Genomic DNA, 19,773 nt, shown 5'->3' with positions numbered 1-19,773 from the left:
GTGTGTGTGTGTGTGTGTGTCAATCTGTGCTCCACAGCCTTGAATCTACAGCATTCTGTTCCAGTTTCTCTGCAAGTTCCTAGAATTCCAGGCTTCTTCACTTCACTGACTGAATCCTCAGTTCTCAGCTCCAGCATAATCCTCTCAGAAGTCCTATGACAAAAGACTTTTATCCAGCCTGCCCGGTTTATCCTGTGGAAAGCTACCGACACCGAAACCCAAGCCACAACAGTTTGCACTGGCCCAATGGATCCGGAGGGAACGCAAGGTTCCGGTACGGACCTTCTACAGAGTATCGCTTCTCATCTCGGGAGTCTGGAGGAGTCCCAGCGTCAGTTGGCGCAATTTTTTCAAGGTATATCTACTCGGCAAGATTCCATGCAGGTCGACATCGCCTCTCGAACCCTCTAGCTTCCAGGGGTGTCTGTACCAGGACACACCATGAGAAGCTGAGACTAGAGAGAAAGACCAGTCCGGAGCAACCTACTTTATCCCTGCTTAACCCTAAACACTCCTACCGTGAAGACATCAAAAGACTGTGTTTATGTTTATATTACACCTCGGATTTAACACAGAATTTGAACTTTTACCACGAACAAAAAGACTATCAGCAGCTGTGCGGGACGCTGCAGGCTGCAGCACATACTTAGTGAACTTACAGACAAAGAGTTTATTAACAACTCCTTAATCACCTTTCTATATCCCTAACAGCAATAAAACTCGTCATTTGTAACATTAACGAGCTATATGTGGACAGTTTGTTTGGGAAACATATCATGATTTATCTGTGAAACCATATACCATACAAGAGCTATCACTTTATTGAATATAAATTGGCTATAATTAACCTAAGGGTACTCACAGACAACACTATTTTCACTTAGACAAACAAAACTAGTAGCTAGGACTGAGCGCTACACTACAATTTAAATAATCCTAGGGAATGGTCACCAGCGGCTGAAGCAGCGTTCCTACACTTGAAACAGGCCTTCACTACGGCTCCGGTTCTAAGGCAACCTGATACCAACAAAGCCTTTGTATTGGAGGTGGACGCTTCTGCCGACGCTGTGGGAGCAGTCCTCTCCCAGAGGTCGGAAGATAACAAGTTGCATCCATGCGGATTTTTTTCCAAAAAAATTCTTCCAGCGGAGAGGAATTATACTATAGGGGAGCAAGAACTTTTGGCCGTAAAGTTAGCTCTAGAAAAGTGGTGGTATCTCTTGGAGGGAGCCAAATTCCCCATCTCTATTTTCACTGATCATAAGAACCTAATCTTCCTCATGAATATCCAGTGTCTGATCCCTCGCTTAGATCGATGGGCTATGTTCTTCACCAGATTCAACTTTGTTCTTACTTTTAGACCCGGGGCTCAAAACCAAAAAGCAGATGCTCTCTCCCGGTCCTACTCCTCAGATGACTCTAAGGACTCACCTCCTCCTCAGCCGGTGTTAGAGACTTGAAATTTTGCTTCGACTAAGATTCAACCCCCAGTGGGGAGGGTGTTCGTTCCTCTCTCTCTCCGGAAGAGGTTGTTATCCTGGGCTCATTCTTCACGGTTTTCCGGTCATGCTGGAGTCCACAAGACGACCGAATTTATTCAGCGCTCTTATTGGTGGCCTTCTTTAAAGTCTGATGTCTCTACCTTCATTGGCTTCTGTACCAAATGTGCACAACACAAGATCCTTCGACAATGTCCCGTTGGGCAATTGTCTCCGTTAGCTGTTCCCAAGTTGCCTTGGACACATCTTTCTATGGACTTTGTCACAGATTTACCCGCCTCTAAAGGGTACACAACCATTTGGGTAGTTGTCGATCGCTTCTCCAAGATGGCTCGATTTGTACCCCTCAAGGGTCTTCCTTTGGCACCTGAATTAGCACAGCTCTTCATCTCAGAAATCTTCAGATTCCATGGTCTGCCAACCGAGATAGTTTCTGATCGCGGAGTCCAGTTCGTGGCCAGGTTTTGGAGAGCTCTCTGCACAGCTTTACAAATTCAACTAAAATTTTCAACAGCGTATCATTCTCAGACCAACGGGAGCACGGAAAGAGTCAACCAGGATTTGGAGACCTTCCTCAGAATTCATGTCTCGGCCTCCCAGGACGACTGGTTCGAACATCTGCCATAGGCAGAATTTGCTCATAACAATTCCTACCACTCTTCCACAGGTCATACTCCCTTCTTCACAGTATATGGGTTACATCCCCGGGTTCCTCAGTTCTTGGCTCTACCAAATCTGGATCTTCCTGCAGTACAAAATTTTTTTAAGGAACTCTCCAGAATTTGGAATATAGTTCATCAAAATCTGCGAAAGACATCCATCCGTTATAAATTCTGGGCGGATAAGAAAAGAAGAATTGCACCTAAACTATCTGTAGGTGATTAAGTTTGGCTCTCAACTCGTAACTTGAGGTTACGTGTTCCATCTATGAAAGTTGCTCCTCGCTACATCGGTCCCTTCCCAGTGGAACAGGTGATCAGCCCAGTAACTTATAAACTTAAGTTACCTTCCTATTTAAGAGTCTTCCCAACCTTCCATATCTCGCTTCTAAAACCCCTAATTTTAAACAAGTTCTGCAAAATTCTTCCCCGTTCTCCAAGAGTGGTCACAGACCGCGGGGTCGAATTCGAGGTTAAGAAGGTCCTTGTTTCCCGGATGCGACACGGTCGTCTACAATATCTCCTGGACTGGAAGGGGTATGGTCCTGAAGAGCGTTCTTGGGAGGATCCATCAGATATACACGCCCCTGCGTTGCTTCACAAGTTTCATGAAGAGAATCCTAGAAAGCCTGGTGGCTGTCCAGTGGCCATCCCTAAAAGGGGGGGTAATGTCACGGTCCGGCAGATCGGGTTCCGGGACCAGCGGTACTTACCTGTCCGGATGCTCTGGCGCGGTCCCTCCGGTTGGGGTGCGGGCTGCTGGCGAGGGGCACGACTTGCAGGCATATCTGGGAGGAGAGGTCTCAGGCAGCAGCAAACATTTGTGCAGCTTCCAGCTGCAGAGGTATGGGATGGGCGTCGCCGCCTTGGAAGGATCAGCTAATCTAAAACACTCAGTCACCTGCAAGGTTTGCAAAACCAATGGGAAACAGTCTGCAGGTATAAATTTGGGGATTTCTGGGTAAGAAATCGCCAGTGCAACGTCTCTCACACAGTACTGTGTGTGTGTGTGTGTGTGTGTGTGTGTGTGTGTGTGTGTGTGTCAATCTGTGCTCCACAGCCTTGAATCTACAGCATTCTGTTCCAGTTTCTCTGCAAGTTCCTAGAATTCCAGGCTTCTTCACTTCACTGACTGAATCCTCAGTTCTCAGCTCCAGCATAATCCTCTCAGAAGTCCTATGAAAAAGACTTTTATCCAGCCTGCCCGGTTTATCCTGTGGAAAGCTACCGACACCAAAACCCAAGCCACAACTCCGGATATTCAAAATCCAAGCCCCGTGACAATCTGTGCTCAGTGTGGTGCAAATATCTGTGCTCAGTGTGCTTGCAAATATCTGTGCTCAGTGTGCTGAAAATATCTACATTCTCTGCCTGAAAAACGCTCCATATCTGTGCTGCACTGTAGTATATAGTAGGAGGACAGTGCAGAATTTTGCTGACCAGTGACCACCAGTATTATATAGCAGTACGGTACAGTAGTCCACTGCTCTATACTATACTATCCATCCATACCTGTGGTGCATTTTAGTTGTGCACAGTATATATAGTAGGAGGACAGTGCAGAATTTTGCTGACCACCAGTATATAATATATAGCAGTACGGTACAGTAGGCCACTGCTCTACCTACCTCTGTGTCGTCAAGTATACTATCCATCCGTTCCTGTGGTGCATTTTAGTTGTGTGCAGTATATATAGTAGTAGGACAGTGCAGAATTTTGCTGACCACCAGTATATAATATATATCAGTACGGTACAGTAGGCCACAGCTCTACCTACCTCTGTGTCGTCAAGTATACTATCCATCCATACCTGTGGTGCATTTTAGTTGTGCGCAGTATATATAGTAAGAGGGGACAGTGCAGAATGTTGCTGTGACCACCAGTATATATATAGCAGTACGGTACAGTAGTCCACTGCTCTACCTCTGTGTCGTCAAGTACACTAGAAACGTTCAGTAAAATGACCCAAAAATCAAAATGAAAAGCGTCTGATGAGAAGCGTAATCTTGCCAATATGCCATTTACGACACGGAGTGGCAAGGAACGGCTGAGGCCCTGGCCTATGTTCATGGCTAGTGATTCAGATTCACAGGAGGATGGAAGCATTCATCTTCTCACTAGAAAACTGCAGTGCCACTCCTAGATGGGCCAGGTGTTTGTGTCTGCCACTTGGGTCGCTTAGCTTAGACACATAGCTACCTCATTGCACCTCTTTTTTTCTTTGCATCATGTGCTGTTTGGGGACTATTTTTTAAATCTGCCATCCTGTCTGACACTGCAGTGCCACTCCTAGATGGGCCAGGTGTTTGTGTTGGCCACTTGGGTCGCTCAGCTTAGTCACACAGTTACCTCATTGCACCCCTTTTTTTCTTTGCATCATGTGCTGTTTGGGGACTATTTTTTAAATCTACCATCCTGTCTGACACTGCAGTGCCACTCCTAGATGGGCCAGGTGTTTGTGTCAGCCACTTGGATCGCTTAGCTTAGTCACACAGCTACCTCATTAAACCTCTTTTTTTATTTGCATCATATGCTGTTTGGGGACTATTTTTTAAATCTGCCATCCTGTCTGACACTGCAGTGCCACTGCTAGGTGGGCCAGGTGTTTGTGTCGGCCACTTGGGTCACTTAGCTTAGTCACACACCTACCTCATTGCACCTCTTTTTTTCTTTGCATCATGTGCTGTTTGGGGACTATTTTTTAAATCTGCCATCCTGTCTGACACTGCAGTGCCACTCCTAGATGGGCCAGGTGTTTGTGTCGGCCACTTGGGTTGCTTAACTTAGTCATCCAGCGACCTCGGTGCAAATTTAAGACTAAAAATAATATTGTGAGGTGTGAGGTGTTCAGAATAGACTGGAAAAGAGTGGACATTATGGTTATTGAGGTTAATAATACTATGGGATCAAAATGACCCCCACATTTTATGATTTAAGCTGTTTTTGAGGGTCTTTTTGTAAAAAAAACACCCGAATCCAAAACACACCCGAATCCGACAAAAAAATTTCAGGGAGGTTTTGCCAAAACGCGTCCGAATCCAAAACACGGCCGCGGAACTGAATCCAAAACCAAAACCTGAAAAATTTCCAGTGCACATCACTAATTTTTAATATCTGCAATAGTTGTCTGAGAGATTCTCAGAGTATGAAGAGATTTCCTGGATTCCTCAGAAAGCATTTTACTACTTTTCTGAAAGGATGCTTCCCTGCATGCATAGAGGTTCTATCAATTTGCTGACTTATCCTCATCCACCTCGGTGGACACTTAGAAGTGGAACCTGAGCATATATGTGCCCCCACTGCATACAGTATAATTGCCCGTATTATGTATTTATTATTATTTATTACCAGTTATTTATATAGCGCACACATATTCAGTAGCGCTTTACATAGAATATTTGACCATTCACATCAGTCCCTGCCCCAGTGGAGCTTACAATCTATATTTCATACCACATGTACACGCACACGCACACATATTCATACTAGGGTTAATTTTGTTGGGAGCCAATTAACCTACCCGTATATTTATGGATTGTGTGAGGAAAACGGAGCACCCAGGGGAAACCCACGCAAGTACGGGGAGAATATACAAACTCCACACAGTTAGGGCCATGGTAGGAATTGAACCCATGACCTCAGTGCTGTGAGGCAGTAATGCTAACCATTACACCATCCGTACTGCCCCATATGCAGAGTTGTATGCTTGGTTTGCTACTTGAGTAGTAGCAGTGTCCGACTGGGTCATGTAGGGCCCACCGGGGGAATGCAGTGGTAGGGGACCATGTTAGGGGTGTGGCCAGTCTGCACCTCATTGGTTTGACTTACCATTAGAGAGTGCAATGTCTGGGCCCCTTAATAAATATATACAGTAAATTCAGCTGCTGCATGCATGATAATGTACCAGATTAATAACAGATTAATAACAGCAATGCACTATAGAAAATACACCATAGTCCAGTAAAAGGTAACATATGTAATGGATTATTCGAGTGCATAGTCTGGAACCTGATTCTTAGAGCAGGAGGTGGGCCCCCAGCAGTGGGGCCCACCGATGGTTTCCCCTGTACCCCCGAGGGCCAGTCCAAACCTGAGTATTAGTCCCAGTACCTTAAAACAGTCATCTTCACAGTTATGTTCAGGCCTCCTAAGTTCTGCATTCGTACTTATGTGAGAACATTGCAGCTGTAAGTGGACATGTGTATGAAGCACGAATGACTCTGCACTATACTCACCTATACATGCGTACACTGACACCAGAGAATGTGCAGTGCGAAAACAAATTCTGCTACCAGCCTTCCTGTCAGCTTAATGTCAGGCCTGAAGTCGGCAATATGGTCTTCTATAGTGTCATCATATGCCTTACCTCACTGACGGAATGATACAAGTTCCCTGACCAAGCTCTGACAATCTCAGTAACAATGAATAGTTAGGGCCATGGTGATGTAATTTTAAGCTATCATATATTACAAGAGATCTGCGGCGGGCACTTTTCGTGTTTTGTGTTTTGATTTTCGTTCTAATTCCCCGCTCGTGTTTTGGTTTTGGCTTGGTTTTGCCAAAACCACCCTTTCGTGTTTTGGTTTTGGTTTTGGATCTGGATGATTTTTGAGAAAAACATAAAAATAGCTAAAATCACAGCATTTGGGGGTAATTTTGATCCTACGGTATTATTAACCTCAATAACATTCATTTCCACTTATTTCCAGTCTATTCTGAACACCTCACAAATATTGTTTTTAAGCCAAAACGTTGCAACGAGGTGGCTGTATGACTAAGCTAAGTGGCACAAACACCTGGCCCATCTAGGAGTGGCACTGCAGTGGTAGACAGGATGACAGATGTAAAAAATAGGCCTCAAACAGCACATGATGCAAAGAAAAAGAGGTGCACCGAGGTTGCTGTATGACTAAGCTAAGCGACACAACCACCTGGCCCATCCAGTAGTGGCATGCAGTGGCTGAATGTCGAAAGTGGCCTACAATTTTTCAGTCCACTGACAGCATCTCCAGCACGCCCCTGTCATTTTTCAAAAATTCTGCAATTGGTGGGCTTATACGGCAGTGTCGGACACGATGGCACTTTAAAAAAAACATGCCCCAAACAGCACATGATGAAAAGATGAAAAAGAGGTGCACCAAGGTTGCTGTATAACTAAGCTAAGCGACACAAGTGTGCAGTACAAACACCTGGCCCATCTAGGAGTGGCACTGCAGTGTCAGACAGGAGGGCAGATATATAAAAAAAAAAACAGCGCATCATGTAAAGATGATAAAGAGGTGCAATGAGGAAGCTGTATGACTAATCTAAGCGACACAAACAATTGGCCCATCTAGGAGTGGCACTGCAGTGTCAGGCAGTAGGGCAGATATAAAAAAAGTCCCCAAACAGCACATCATGCAAAGATGTAAAAGAGGTGCAATGGGGTAGCTGTATGACTAAGCTAAGCGACACAAACAATTGGCCCATCTAGGAGTGGCACTGCAGTGTCAGACAGGAGGGCAGATAAATAAGAAAAGACCCCAAACAGCACATCATGCAAAGATGTAAAAGGTGCAATGAGGTAGCTGTAAGACGAAACTAAGTGACACAAACAATTGGCCCATCTAGGAGTGGCATTGCAGTGTCAGGCAAGAGGGCACTAGCTGTATGACTAAGCTAAGTGACACAAGTGTGCGGCACAAACTCCTGGCCCATCTAGGGTTGGCGCTGTAGTCCCACTGCACTATGGCCGATACCGTACGCACGTCTAACACCAGTAAAGATGTTATGGCCTCAGTAATCCGCTTTGCAACAGGGTATATATATATATATATATATATATATAAATATATATACAGCAGTATCACTGGAATTATATGGCAGTACCACTGGACATATATGGCAGGAACACTGGAATTATACGACAGGATCACTGAAATTATACGGCAGGATCACTGGATTTTTAGGCAGTACCACTGAACATATATGGCAGTATTAATGGACATACTGTATACGGCAGTATCACTGGACATATACAGCAGTATCACTGGACTGGACTTATACGCCAGTACCACTGTAATTATACGACAGGATCACTGGACTTATACAGCAGGATCACTGGATTTATACGGCAGTACCGCTGGACATATACGGCAGTATCAATGGACATATACGGCAGTATCACATATACGGCAATATAACTGGACTGGACTTATACACCAGTACAACTGTAATTATACAGCAGGATCACTGGACTTATACAGAAGGATCACTGGAATTATACGGCAAGATCACTGGAATTATATGGCAGGACCACTGGATTTAATTTATACGGAAGGATCACTGGACTTATACGGCAGGATCACTGGATTTATACGGCAGGATCACTGGAATTATACGGCAGTATCACTGGACATACACGGCAGGATCTCTAGATTTATATGGCAGTACCGCTGGACAAATACGGCAGTACCTCTGGACATATACAGCAGTATCAATGGACATATATGGCAGTATCACTAGACATATACGGCAGTATCACTGGACTGGACTTATACGCCAGTGCCACTTTAAATATATGGCAGGATCACTGGAATTATACGGCAGGATCACTGGAATTATACGGCAGGATCACTGGGATTATATAGCAGGATCACTGGATTTATACGGCAGGATCACTGGAATTATACGGCAGGATCACAGGATTTATACGGCAGGATCACTGGATTTATTTTATACGGCAGGATCATTGGATTTATACAGCAGGATCACTGGACTTATACGGCAGGATCACTGAAATTATATGGCAGTATCACTGGAATTATACGGCAGGATTACTGGATTTATACGGCAGTACCGCTGGACATATACGGCAGTACCACTGGACATATACGGCAGTATCAATGGACATATACTGCAGTATCACTGGACATATACTGCAGTATCACTGGACTGGACTTATACGCCAGTACCACTGTAATTAATTATACGGCAGGATCACAGGATTTATACGGCAGGATCACTGAAATTATACGGCAGTATCTCTGGAATTATACGGAAGGATCACTGGATTTATACGGCAGTACTGCAGGACATATACGGCAGTACCGCTGGACATATACGGCAGTATCAATGTACATATACGGCAGGATCACTGGACATATATGGCAGTACCACTGGACATATACGGCAGCACAGGGACACCACCACTGGACTGATGCAGCACAAGACAGCACCACTGGACTGGATTTATACAGCAGCACTTGACATATGGCAGCAGAGGACACCACCACTGTGACTGGACTGATGCAGCACAACACACCACCACTGTACTGATGCAGGACAACACAGCACCACTGCAATGGACTGGACTTATACAGTAGCACTGGACAAATGGTAGCAGAGGACACCACCACTGTGACTGGACTGATGCAGCACAATACACCACTGAACTGATGCAGTGCAACACAGCACCACTGGACTGGATTTATACAGCAGCACTGGACATATGCAGCAGAGGACACAACCACTGTGACTGGACAGATGCAGCACAAGACACGGACACTAAGTACACTGAGGACAGAGACACGTCCTCTCTCTACACTCTCCAATGCTGGAGTGAAAACGGCGGCAAATCGCGGCTCCTTATATGGAATACAAACACCGCGAGAATCCGACAGCGGGATGATGACGATTTGCCTCGTTCTGGTTTCCGAGTCAGGTGGGAAAACCCGAGCCTGACTCGGATCCGGGCTCTTGACGTGAAGTCCCGCAGGGTTCAGTTCTCTGAGAACCTAACCCGCTCATCTCTAATATATACAGCTGGATCTATGAGTTTTATAAACATCAAACAGAATACTATATAGGTCACAAATAGGATGCATTGAAATAAAAGACAAGACACAATTGTGTATATTCAATTTATTGTATGAATTATACAGATCAGTGGACTACTGATGAGCAGTAGTCATTCATTTTAATCACTTATCTAGTCTACATCACTTATTCTTCATTTTAATTTTAAATTAGTAAATCTTTTTTAATATATTGTGAATTAAAGGTTATATTTTATTAACTATATAAATGTGCACCACTTAAGAGCAAAATTCCTCTCTCTTCTTCTCTATTTACTTAAGGACATCCCACCTACCACTTACTTTGTCATTGGTACCAACATGCACCAAGACCAACAATCTATCTACCCGGTCTGCGATGTGCCGTACCCGAGCACCCGGGAGACAACAGACTGTACGGCGAACACGGTCCCGGGAGCAGATTGCCCTATCTGTCCTCCTGATAATAGAATCCCCTACCACCACAATCTGACTAGTTACCTCACTAACTATTTTCCCATCTGTACCGGAGGGACCGCTCCTCTGTTTACTAGAGGGAACATTCACCTCTGGTTTCGCCATTTCCTCACTGCCATCCTCAGAATCTTCGTCCAATCGGGCAAATTTATTGGGGTTGGGCAGATCAGAGATGTCATGTCTCCCCCTCCCCCTCTTCTTCTTCCTTTTAACCATGACCCAGCTGGTTACCTGATCATCCTCGTCTACCAGTGATCCCCCCTGCAACTCCTCCACCATTCTATCTAAACTTTGCTCAAGATTATGAATATGTGTAACGGTCCGCTCTAGATCAGTTACCTGGGCTTCCAGGGCAGCCATTCGCTCACATCTCATACAGATGTACCCACACTCGGACTGTTGTGCCAGGTTCGCATACATCATGCACGACACGCACTGTGTGTGATTCTCAATTGCAGCCCCACCCATTTTTAATTAGTGCATATCCCTATTACCTTCAGAAATTTAAAAAGAGTGTGACAATCTATATATAGAGACAAATATATAAGGAACAATAAAGGACAATAAATAAGGGAAAAATACAAAAAGTACAAATTAAGTACAATTAAAATACAGTAATGGACACAGGGAATTAAGTACAAAAAAATACAGTAATGGACAAGGAGACAATTGATTAAGGAAAAGTTGATACTTATCTGCTCCTCCGATCTGTGCTCAGATGTTGTGGTGCAGGCAGGCAGTGGCTCGGGTTGCTGCGGCTGCCTGGATCAGCTTCCCTCCCCTCTGCTCCTCTCCACTCCACTCCGTCCATCAGGCTGTTGGCTATCCCCGGCTGCTGGCTCCCCAGACTCACGGCATGGCTTGCGGCTCTTGCAGCTGGTGTGACCGCTTTGTCCCGCTCCGTCCCTGTGTGTGTGTGCGCGCTCCGCACACGAACGTCACTTACGGTTCTGGTTCAGCGTCTCCTCTCGTCTCTCCTCCAGTTGCAGATATAATGTATATGTTTTGGCAATAAAAAGGTAATCAATGAATAGACACTGAACACATCCAATATAAGTAGGTTCTTATAATACTGTTATCTTTTTGACTTTAATGAATAGTGCACTGTATTTCTGTATTGTCTATACGTTTGTACTAGTGATGAGCGGGTTCGGTTTCTCGGAAACCGAACCCCCCCGAACTTCAGCCTTTTTACACGGGTCCGAGGCAGGTTCGAACCTTCCCGCCTTGCTCGGCTAACCCGAGCGCGCCCGAACGTCATCATCCCGCTGTCGGATTCTCGCGAGGCTCGGATTCTATCGCGAGACTCAGATTCTATATAAGGAGCCGCGCGTCGCCGCCATTTTCACACGTGCATTGAGATTGATAGGGAGAGGACGTGGCTGGCGTCCTCTCCGTTTATAGAGAAGAGAGTAGAGAGTTAGAGACACTATTTGGTATTTACTAATTTTGGGGAGCATATTAGGACTGGAGTACTACTACTTGCTGATAGTGTGACCATTGACCACCAGTTTAATTAATCCGTTCTCTGCCTGAAAAAAAACGATACACAGTGTGACACAGTCACATACCATATCTGTGCTCAGCCTCAGTGTGCTGCATCATCATATGTAATACTGTATATCTGACTGTGCTGAGTGCTCACTGCTCACACAGCTTAATTGTGGGGGAGACTGGGGAGCAGTTAGAGCAGGAGTACATAAATAATATATTTTAAGTACAGTGCACACTTTTGCTGCCAGAGTTCCACACTGCCAGTGTGACTGACCAGTGACCACACTGACCACCAGTATATTGTGATTGTCTGCTTAGGATGGAGTACTACTTGCTGATAGTGTGACCAGTGACCAGTGACCACCACCAGTTTAATTAATCCGTTCTCTGCCTGAAAAAAAAACGATACACAGTGTGACACAGTCACATACCATATCTGTGCTCAGCCCAGTGTGCTGCATCATATGTAATACTGTATATCATTATCTGACTGTGCTGAGTGCTCACTGCTCACACAGCTTAATTGTGGGGGAGACTTGGGAGCAGTTATAGCAGGAGTACATATTTTAAGTACAGTGCACACTTTTGCTGCCAGAGTGCCACTGCCAGTGTGACTGACCAGTGACCACTGACCACCAGTATATTGTGATATTGTGATTGTCTGCTGACCACCAGTATATTGTGATTGTCTGCCTGAAAAAGTTAAACACTCGTCGTGTGGTGTTTTTATAAACGCATTCTGCAGACAGTGTCCAGCAGGTCCGTCATTACATAATATATATACCTGTGCGGCTGCAGTACTAGTGTGATATATATATATATATTTTAATTTTATCTCATTATCATCCAGTCTATATTAGCAGCAGACACAGTACGGTAGTCCACGGCTGTAGCTACCTCTGTGTCGGCAGTCGCTGGTCCATCCATAATTGTATACCACCTACCCGTGTTTTTTTTTTCTATCTTCTTGATACTAGTAGCTTACTTTAGGAGTCTGCAGTGCTGACAGACAGTGTCCAGCAGGTCCGTCATTACATAATATATATATACCTGTCCGGCTGCAGTACTAGTGTGATATATATATATACTTTATTTTTATCTCATTATCATCCAGTCTATATTAGCAGCAGACACAGTACGGTAGTCCACGGCTGTAGCTACCTCTGTGTCGGCAGTCGCTGGTCCATCCATAATTGTATACCACCTACCCGTGGTTTTTTTTTCTATCTTCTTGATACTAGTAGCTTACTTTAGGAGTCTGCAGTGCTGACAGACAGTGTCCAGCAGGTCCGTCATTACATAATATATATATACCTGTCCGGCTGCAGTACTAGTGTGATATATATATATATTTTATTTTTATCTCATTATCATCCAGTCTATATTAGCAGCAGACACAGTACGGTAGTCCACGGCTGTAGCTACCTCTGTGTCGGCAGTCGCTGGTCCATCCATAATTGTATACCACCTACCCGTGGTTTTTTTTTCTATCTTCTTGATACTAGTAGCTTACTTTAGGAGTCTGCAGTGCTGACAGACAGTGTCCAGCAGGTCCGGCATTACATAATATATATATACCTGTCCGGCTGCAGTACTAGTGTGATATATATATATATATATATATTTTATTTTTATCTCATTATCATCCAGTCTATATTAGCAGCAGACACAGTACGGTAGTCCACGGCTGTAGCTACCTCTGTGTCGGCAGTCGCTGGTCCATCCATAATTGTATACCACCTACCCGTGGTTTTTTTTTCTATCTTCTTGATACTAGTAGCTTACTTTAGGAGTCTGCAGTGCTGACAGACAGTGTCCAGCAGGTCCGTCATTACATAATATATATATACCTGTGCGGCTGCAGTACTAGTGTGATATATATATATACTTTATTTTTATCTCATTATCATCCAGTCTATATTAGCAGCAGACACAGTACGGTAGTCCACGGCTGTAGCTACCTCTGTGTCGGCAGTCGCTGGTCCATCCATAATTGTATACCACCTACCCGTGGTTTTTTTTTCTATCTTCTTGATACTAGTAGCTTACTTTAGGAGTCTGCAGTGCTGACAGACAGTGTCCAGCAGGTCCGTCATTACATAATATATATATACCTGTCCGGCTGCAGTACTAGTGTGATATATATATATATTTTATTTTTATCTCATTATCATCCAGTCTATATTAGCAGCAGACACAGTACGGTAGTCCACGGCTGTAGCTACCTCTGTGTCGGCAGTCGCTCGTCCATCCATAAGTATACTAGTATCCATCCATCTCCATTGTTTACCTGAGGTGCCTTTTAGTTGTGCCTATTAAAATATGGAGAACAAAAATGTTGAGGTTCCAAAAATAAGGAAAGATCAAGATCGACTTCCACCTCGTGCTAAAGCTGCTGCCACTAGTCATGGCCGAGACGATGAAATGCTAGCAACGTCGTCTGCCAAGGCCGATGCCCAATGTCATAGTACAGAGCATGTAAAATCCAAAACACCAAATATCAGTAAAAAAAGGACTCAAAAATCTAAAATAAAATTTTCGGAGGAGAAGCGTAAACTTGCCAATATGCCATTTACCACACGGAGTGGCAAGGAACGGCTGAGGCCCTGGCCTATGTTCATGGCTAGTGGTTCAGCTTCACATGAGGATGGAAGCACTCAGCCTCTTGCTAGAAAAAAGAAAAGACTCAAGCTGGCAAAAGCACAGCAAAGAACTGTGCGTTCTTCGAAATCCCAAATCCACAAGGAGTCCAATTGTGTCGGTTGCGATGCCTGACCTTCCCAACACTGGACGTGAAGAGAATGCGCCTTCCACCATTTGCACGCCCCTGCAAGTGCTGGAAGGAGCACCCGCAGTCCAGTTCCTGATAGTCAGATTGAAGATGTCAGTGTTGAAGTACACCAGGATGAGGAGGATATGGGTGTTGCTGGCGCTGGGGAGGAAATTGACAAGGAGGATTCTGATGGTGAGGTGGTTTGTTTAAGTCAGGCACCCGGGGAGACACCTGTTGTCCGTGGGAGGAATAGGGCCATTGACATGCCTGGTGAAAATACCAAAAAAATCAGCTCTTCGGTGTGGAAGTATTTCAACAGAAATGCGGACAACATTTGTCAAGCCGTGTGTTGCCTTTGTCAAGCTGTAATAAGTAGGGGTAAGGACGTTAACCACCTCGGAACATCCTCCCTTATACGTCACCTGCAGCGCATTCATAATAAGTCAGTGACAAGTTCAAAAACTTTGGACGACAGCGGAAGCAGTCCACTGACCAGTAAATCCCTTCCTCTTGTAACCAAGCTCACGCAAACCACTCCACCAACTCCCTCAGTGTCAATTTCCTCCTTCTCCAGGAATGCCAATAGTCCTGCAGGCCATGTCACTGGCAATTCTGACGAGTCCTCTCCTGCCTGGGATTCCTCCGATGCATCCTTGCGTGTAACGCCTACTGCTGCTGGCGCTGCTGTTGTTGCTGCTGGGAGTCGATGGTCATCCCAGAGGGGAAGTCGTAAGACCACTTTTACTACTTCCACCAAGCAATTGACTGTCCAACAGTCCTTTGCGAGGAAGATGAAATATCACAGCAGTCATCCTGCTGCAAAGCGGATAACTGAGGCCTTGGCATCCTGGGTGGTGAGAAACGTGGTTCCGGTATCCATCATTACTGCAGAGGCAACTAGAGACTTGTTGGAGGTACTGTGTCCCCGGTACCAAATACCATCTAGGTTCCATTTCTCTAGGCAGGCGATACCGAAAATGTACACAGACCTCAGAAAAAGAGTCACCAGTGTCCTAAAAAATGCAGCTGTACCCAATGTCCACTTAACCACAGACATGTGGACAAGTGGAGCAGGGCAGGGTCAGGACTATATGACTGTGACAGCCCACTGGGTAGATGTATGGACTCCCACCGCAAGAACAGCAGCGGCGGCACCAGTAGCAGCATCTCGCAAACGCCAACTCTTTCCTAGGCAGGCTACGCTTTGTATCACCGGTTTCCAGAATACGCACACAGCTGAAAACCTCTTACGGCAACTGAGGAAGATCATCGCGGAATGGCTTACCCCAATTGGACTCTCCTGTGGATTTGTGGCATCGGACAACACCAGCAATATTGTGTGTGCATTAAATATGGGCAAATTCCAGCACGTCCCATGTTTTGCACATACCTTGAATTTGGTGGTGCAGAATTATTTAAAAAACGAGAGGGGCGTGCAAGAGATGCTGTCGGTGGCCAGAAGAATTGCGGGACACTTTCGGCGTACAGGCACCACGTACAGAAGACTGGAGCACCACCAAAAACGCCTGAACCCTGCCCTGCCATCATCTGAAGCAAGAAGTGGTAACGAGGTGGAATTCAACCCTATATATGCTTCAGAGGTTGGAGGAGCAGCAAAAGGCCATTCAAGCCTATACAATTGAGCACGATATAGGAGGTGGAATGCACCTGTCTCAAGCGCAGTGGAGAATGATTTCAACGTTGTGCAAGGTTCTGCTGCCCTTTGAACTTGCCACACGTGAAGTCAGTTCAGACACTGACAGCCTGAGTCAGGTCATTCCCCTCATCAGGCTTTTGCAGAAGAAGCTGGAGACATTGAAGAAGGAGCTAACACAGAGCGATTACGCTAGGCATGTGGGACTTGTGGATGGAGCCCTTAATTCGCTTAACAAGGATTCACGGGTGGTCAATCTGTTGAAATCAGAGCACTACATTTTGGCCACCATGCTCGATCCTAGATTTAAAACCTACCTTGGATCTCTCTTTCTGGCAGACACAAGTCTGCTGGGGTTCAAAGACCTGCTGGTGAGAAAATTGTCAAGTCAAGCGGAACGCGACCTGTCAACATCTCCTCCTTCACATTCTCCCGCAACTGGGGGTGCGAGGAAAAGGCTCAGAATTCCGAGCCCACCCGCTGGCGGTGATGCAGGGCAGTCTGGAGCGACTGCTGATGCTGACATCTGGTCCGGACTGAAGGACCTGCCAACGATTACGGACATGTCGTCTACTGGCACTGCATATGATTCTCTCCCCATTGAAAGAATGGTGGAGGATTATATGAGTGACCGCATCCAAGTAGGCATGTCAGACAGTCCGTACTTATACTGGCAGGAAAAAGAGGCAATTTGGAGGCCCTTGCACAAACTGGCTTTATTCTACCTAAGTTGCCCTCCCACAAGTGTGTACTCCGAAAGAGTGTTTAGTGCCGCCGCTCACCTTGTCAGCAATCGGCGTACAAGGTTACTTCCAGAAAATGTGGAGAAGATGATGTTCATTAAAATGAATTATAATCAATTCCTCCGTGGAGACATTGACCAGCAGCAATTGCCTCCACAAAGTACACAGGGAGCTGAGATGGTGGATTCCAGTGGGGACGAATTGATAATCTGTGAGGAGGGGGATGTACACGGTGATATATCGGAGGATGATGACGAGGTGGACATCTTGCCTCTGTAGAGCCAGTTTGTGCAAGGAGAGATTAATTGCTTCTTTTTTGGTGGGGGTCCAAACCAACCCATCATTTCAGTCACAGTCGTGTGGCAGACCCTGTCACTGAAATGATGGGTTGATTAAAGTGTGCATGTCCTGTTTATACAACATAAGGGTGGGTGGGAGGGCCCAAGGACAATTCCATCTTGCACTTCTTTTTTCTTTAATTTTTCTTTGCGTCATGTGCTGTTTGGGGAGTATTTTTTTGAAGGGCCATCCTGCGTGACACTGCAGTGCCACTCCTAGATGGGCCAGGTGTTTGTGTCGGCCACTAGGGTCGCTTAGCTTACTCACACAGCTACCTCATTGCGCCTCTTTTTTTCTTTGCGTCATGTGCTGTTTGGGGAGTGTTTTTTGGAAGGGCCATCCTGCGTGACACTGCAGTGCCACTCCTAGATGGGCCAGGTGTTTGTGTCGGCCACTAGGGTCGGTTAGCTTACTCACACAGCTACCTCATTGCGCCTCTTTTTTTCTTTGCGTCATGTGCTGTTTGGGGAGTGTTTTTTGGAAGGGCCATCCTGCGTGACACTGCAGTGCCACTCCTAGATGGGCCAGGTGTTTGTGTCGGCCACTAGGGTCGCTTAGCTTACTCACACAGCTACCTCATTGCGCCTATTTATTTCTTTGCGTCATGTGCTGTTTGGGGAGTGTTTTTTGGAAGGGCCATCCTGCGTGACACTGCAGTGCCACTCCTAGATGGGCCAGGTGTTTGTGTCGGCCACTAGGGTCGCTTATCTTACTCACACAGCTACCTCATTGCGCCTCTTTTTTTCTTTGCGTCATGTGCTGTTTGGGGAGTGTTTTTTGGAAGGGCCATCCTGCGTGACACTGCAGTGCCACTCCTAGATGGGCCAGGTGTTTGTGTCGGCCACTAGGGTCGCTTAGCTTACTCACACAGCTACCTCATTGCGCCTCTTTTTTTCTTTGCGTCATGTGCTGTTTGGGGAGTGTTTTTTGGAAGGGCCATCCTGCGTGACACTGCAGTGCCACTCCTAGATGGGCCAGGTGTTTGTGTCGGCCACTAGGGTCGCTTAGCTTACTCACACAGCTACCTCATTGCGCCTCTTTTTTTCTTTGCGTCATGTGCTGTTTGGGGAGTGTTTTTTGGAAGGGCCATCCTGCGTGACACTGCAGTGACACTCCTAGATGGGCCAGGTGTTTGTGTCGGCCACTAGGGTCGTTTTTCTTACTCACACAGCTACCTCATTGCGCCTCTTTTTTTCTTTGCGTCATGTGCTGTTTGGGGAGTGTTTTTTGGAAGGGCCATCCTGCGTGACACTGCAGTTCCACTCCTAGATGGGCCAGGTGTTTGTGTCGGCCACTAGGGTCGCTTAGCTTAGTCGTCACACAGCTACCTCATTGCGCCTCTTTTTTTCTTTGCGTCATGTGCTGTTTGGGGAGTGTTTTTTGGAAGGGCCATCCTGCGTGACACTGCAGTGCCACTCCTAGATGGGCCAGGTGTTTGTGTCGGCCACTAGGGTCGCTTAGCTTACTCACACAGATACCTCATTGTGCCTCTTTTTTTCTTTGCGTCATGTGCTGTTTGGGGAGTGTTTTTTGGAAGGGCCATCCTGCGTGACACTGCAGTGCCACTCCTAGATGGGCCAGGTGTTTGTGTCGGCCACTAGGGTCGCTTAGCTTACTCACACAGCTACCTCATTGCGCCTCTTTTTTTCTTTGCGTCATGTGCTGTTTGGGGAGTGTTTTTTGGAAGGGCCATCCTGCGTGACACTGCAGTGCCACTCCTAGATGGGCCAGGTGTTTGTGTCGGCCACTAGGGTCGCTTAGCTTACTCACACAGCTACCTCATTGCGCCTCTTTTTTTCTTTGCGTCATGTGCTGTTTGGGGAGTGTTTTTTGGAAGGGCCATCCTGCGTGACACTGCAGTGCCACTCCTAGATGGGCAAGGTGTTTGTGTCGGCCACTAGGGTCGCTTAGCTTACTCACACAGATACCTCATTGTGCCTCTTTTTTTCTTTGCGTCATGTGCTGTTTGGGGAGTGTTTTTTGGAAGGGCCATCCTGCGTGACACTGCAGTGCCACTCCTAGATGGGCCAGGTGTTTGTGTCGGCCACTAGGGTCGCTTAGCTTACTCACACAGCTACCTCATTGCGCCTCTTTTTTTCTTTGCGTCATGTGCTGTTTGGGGAGTGTTTTTTGGAAGGGCCATCCTGCGTGACACTGCAGTGCCACTCCTAGATGGGCCAGGTGTTTGTGTCGGCCACTAGGGTCGCTTAGCTTACTCACACAGCTACCTCATTGCGCCTCTTTTTTTCTTTGCGTCATGTGCTGTTTGGGGAGTGTTTTTTGGAAGGGCCATCCTGCGTGACACTGCAGTGACACTCCTA

This window comes from Pseudophryne corroboree, chromosome 5, assembly GCF_028390025.1.
Source record: "Pseudophryne corroboree isolate aPseCor3 chromosome 5, aPseCor3.hap2, whole genome shotgun sequence".
Lineage (NCBI taxonomy): Eukaryota > Metazoa > Chordata > Amphibia > Anura > Myobatrachidae > Pseudophryne > Pseudophryne corroboree.
The sequence above is the reverse complement of the archived record's forward strand: the minus strand, read 5'-3'. Positions refer to the sequence as shown.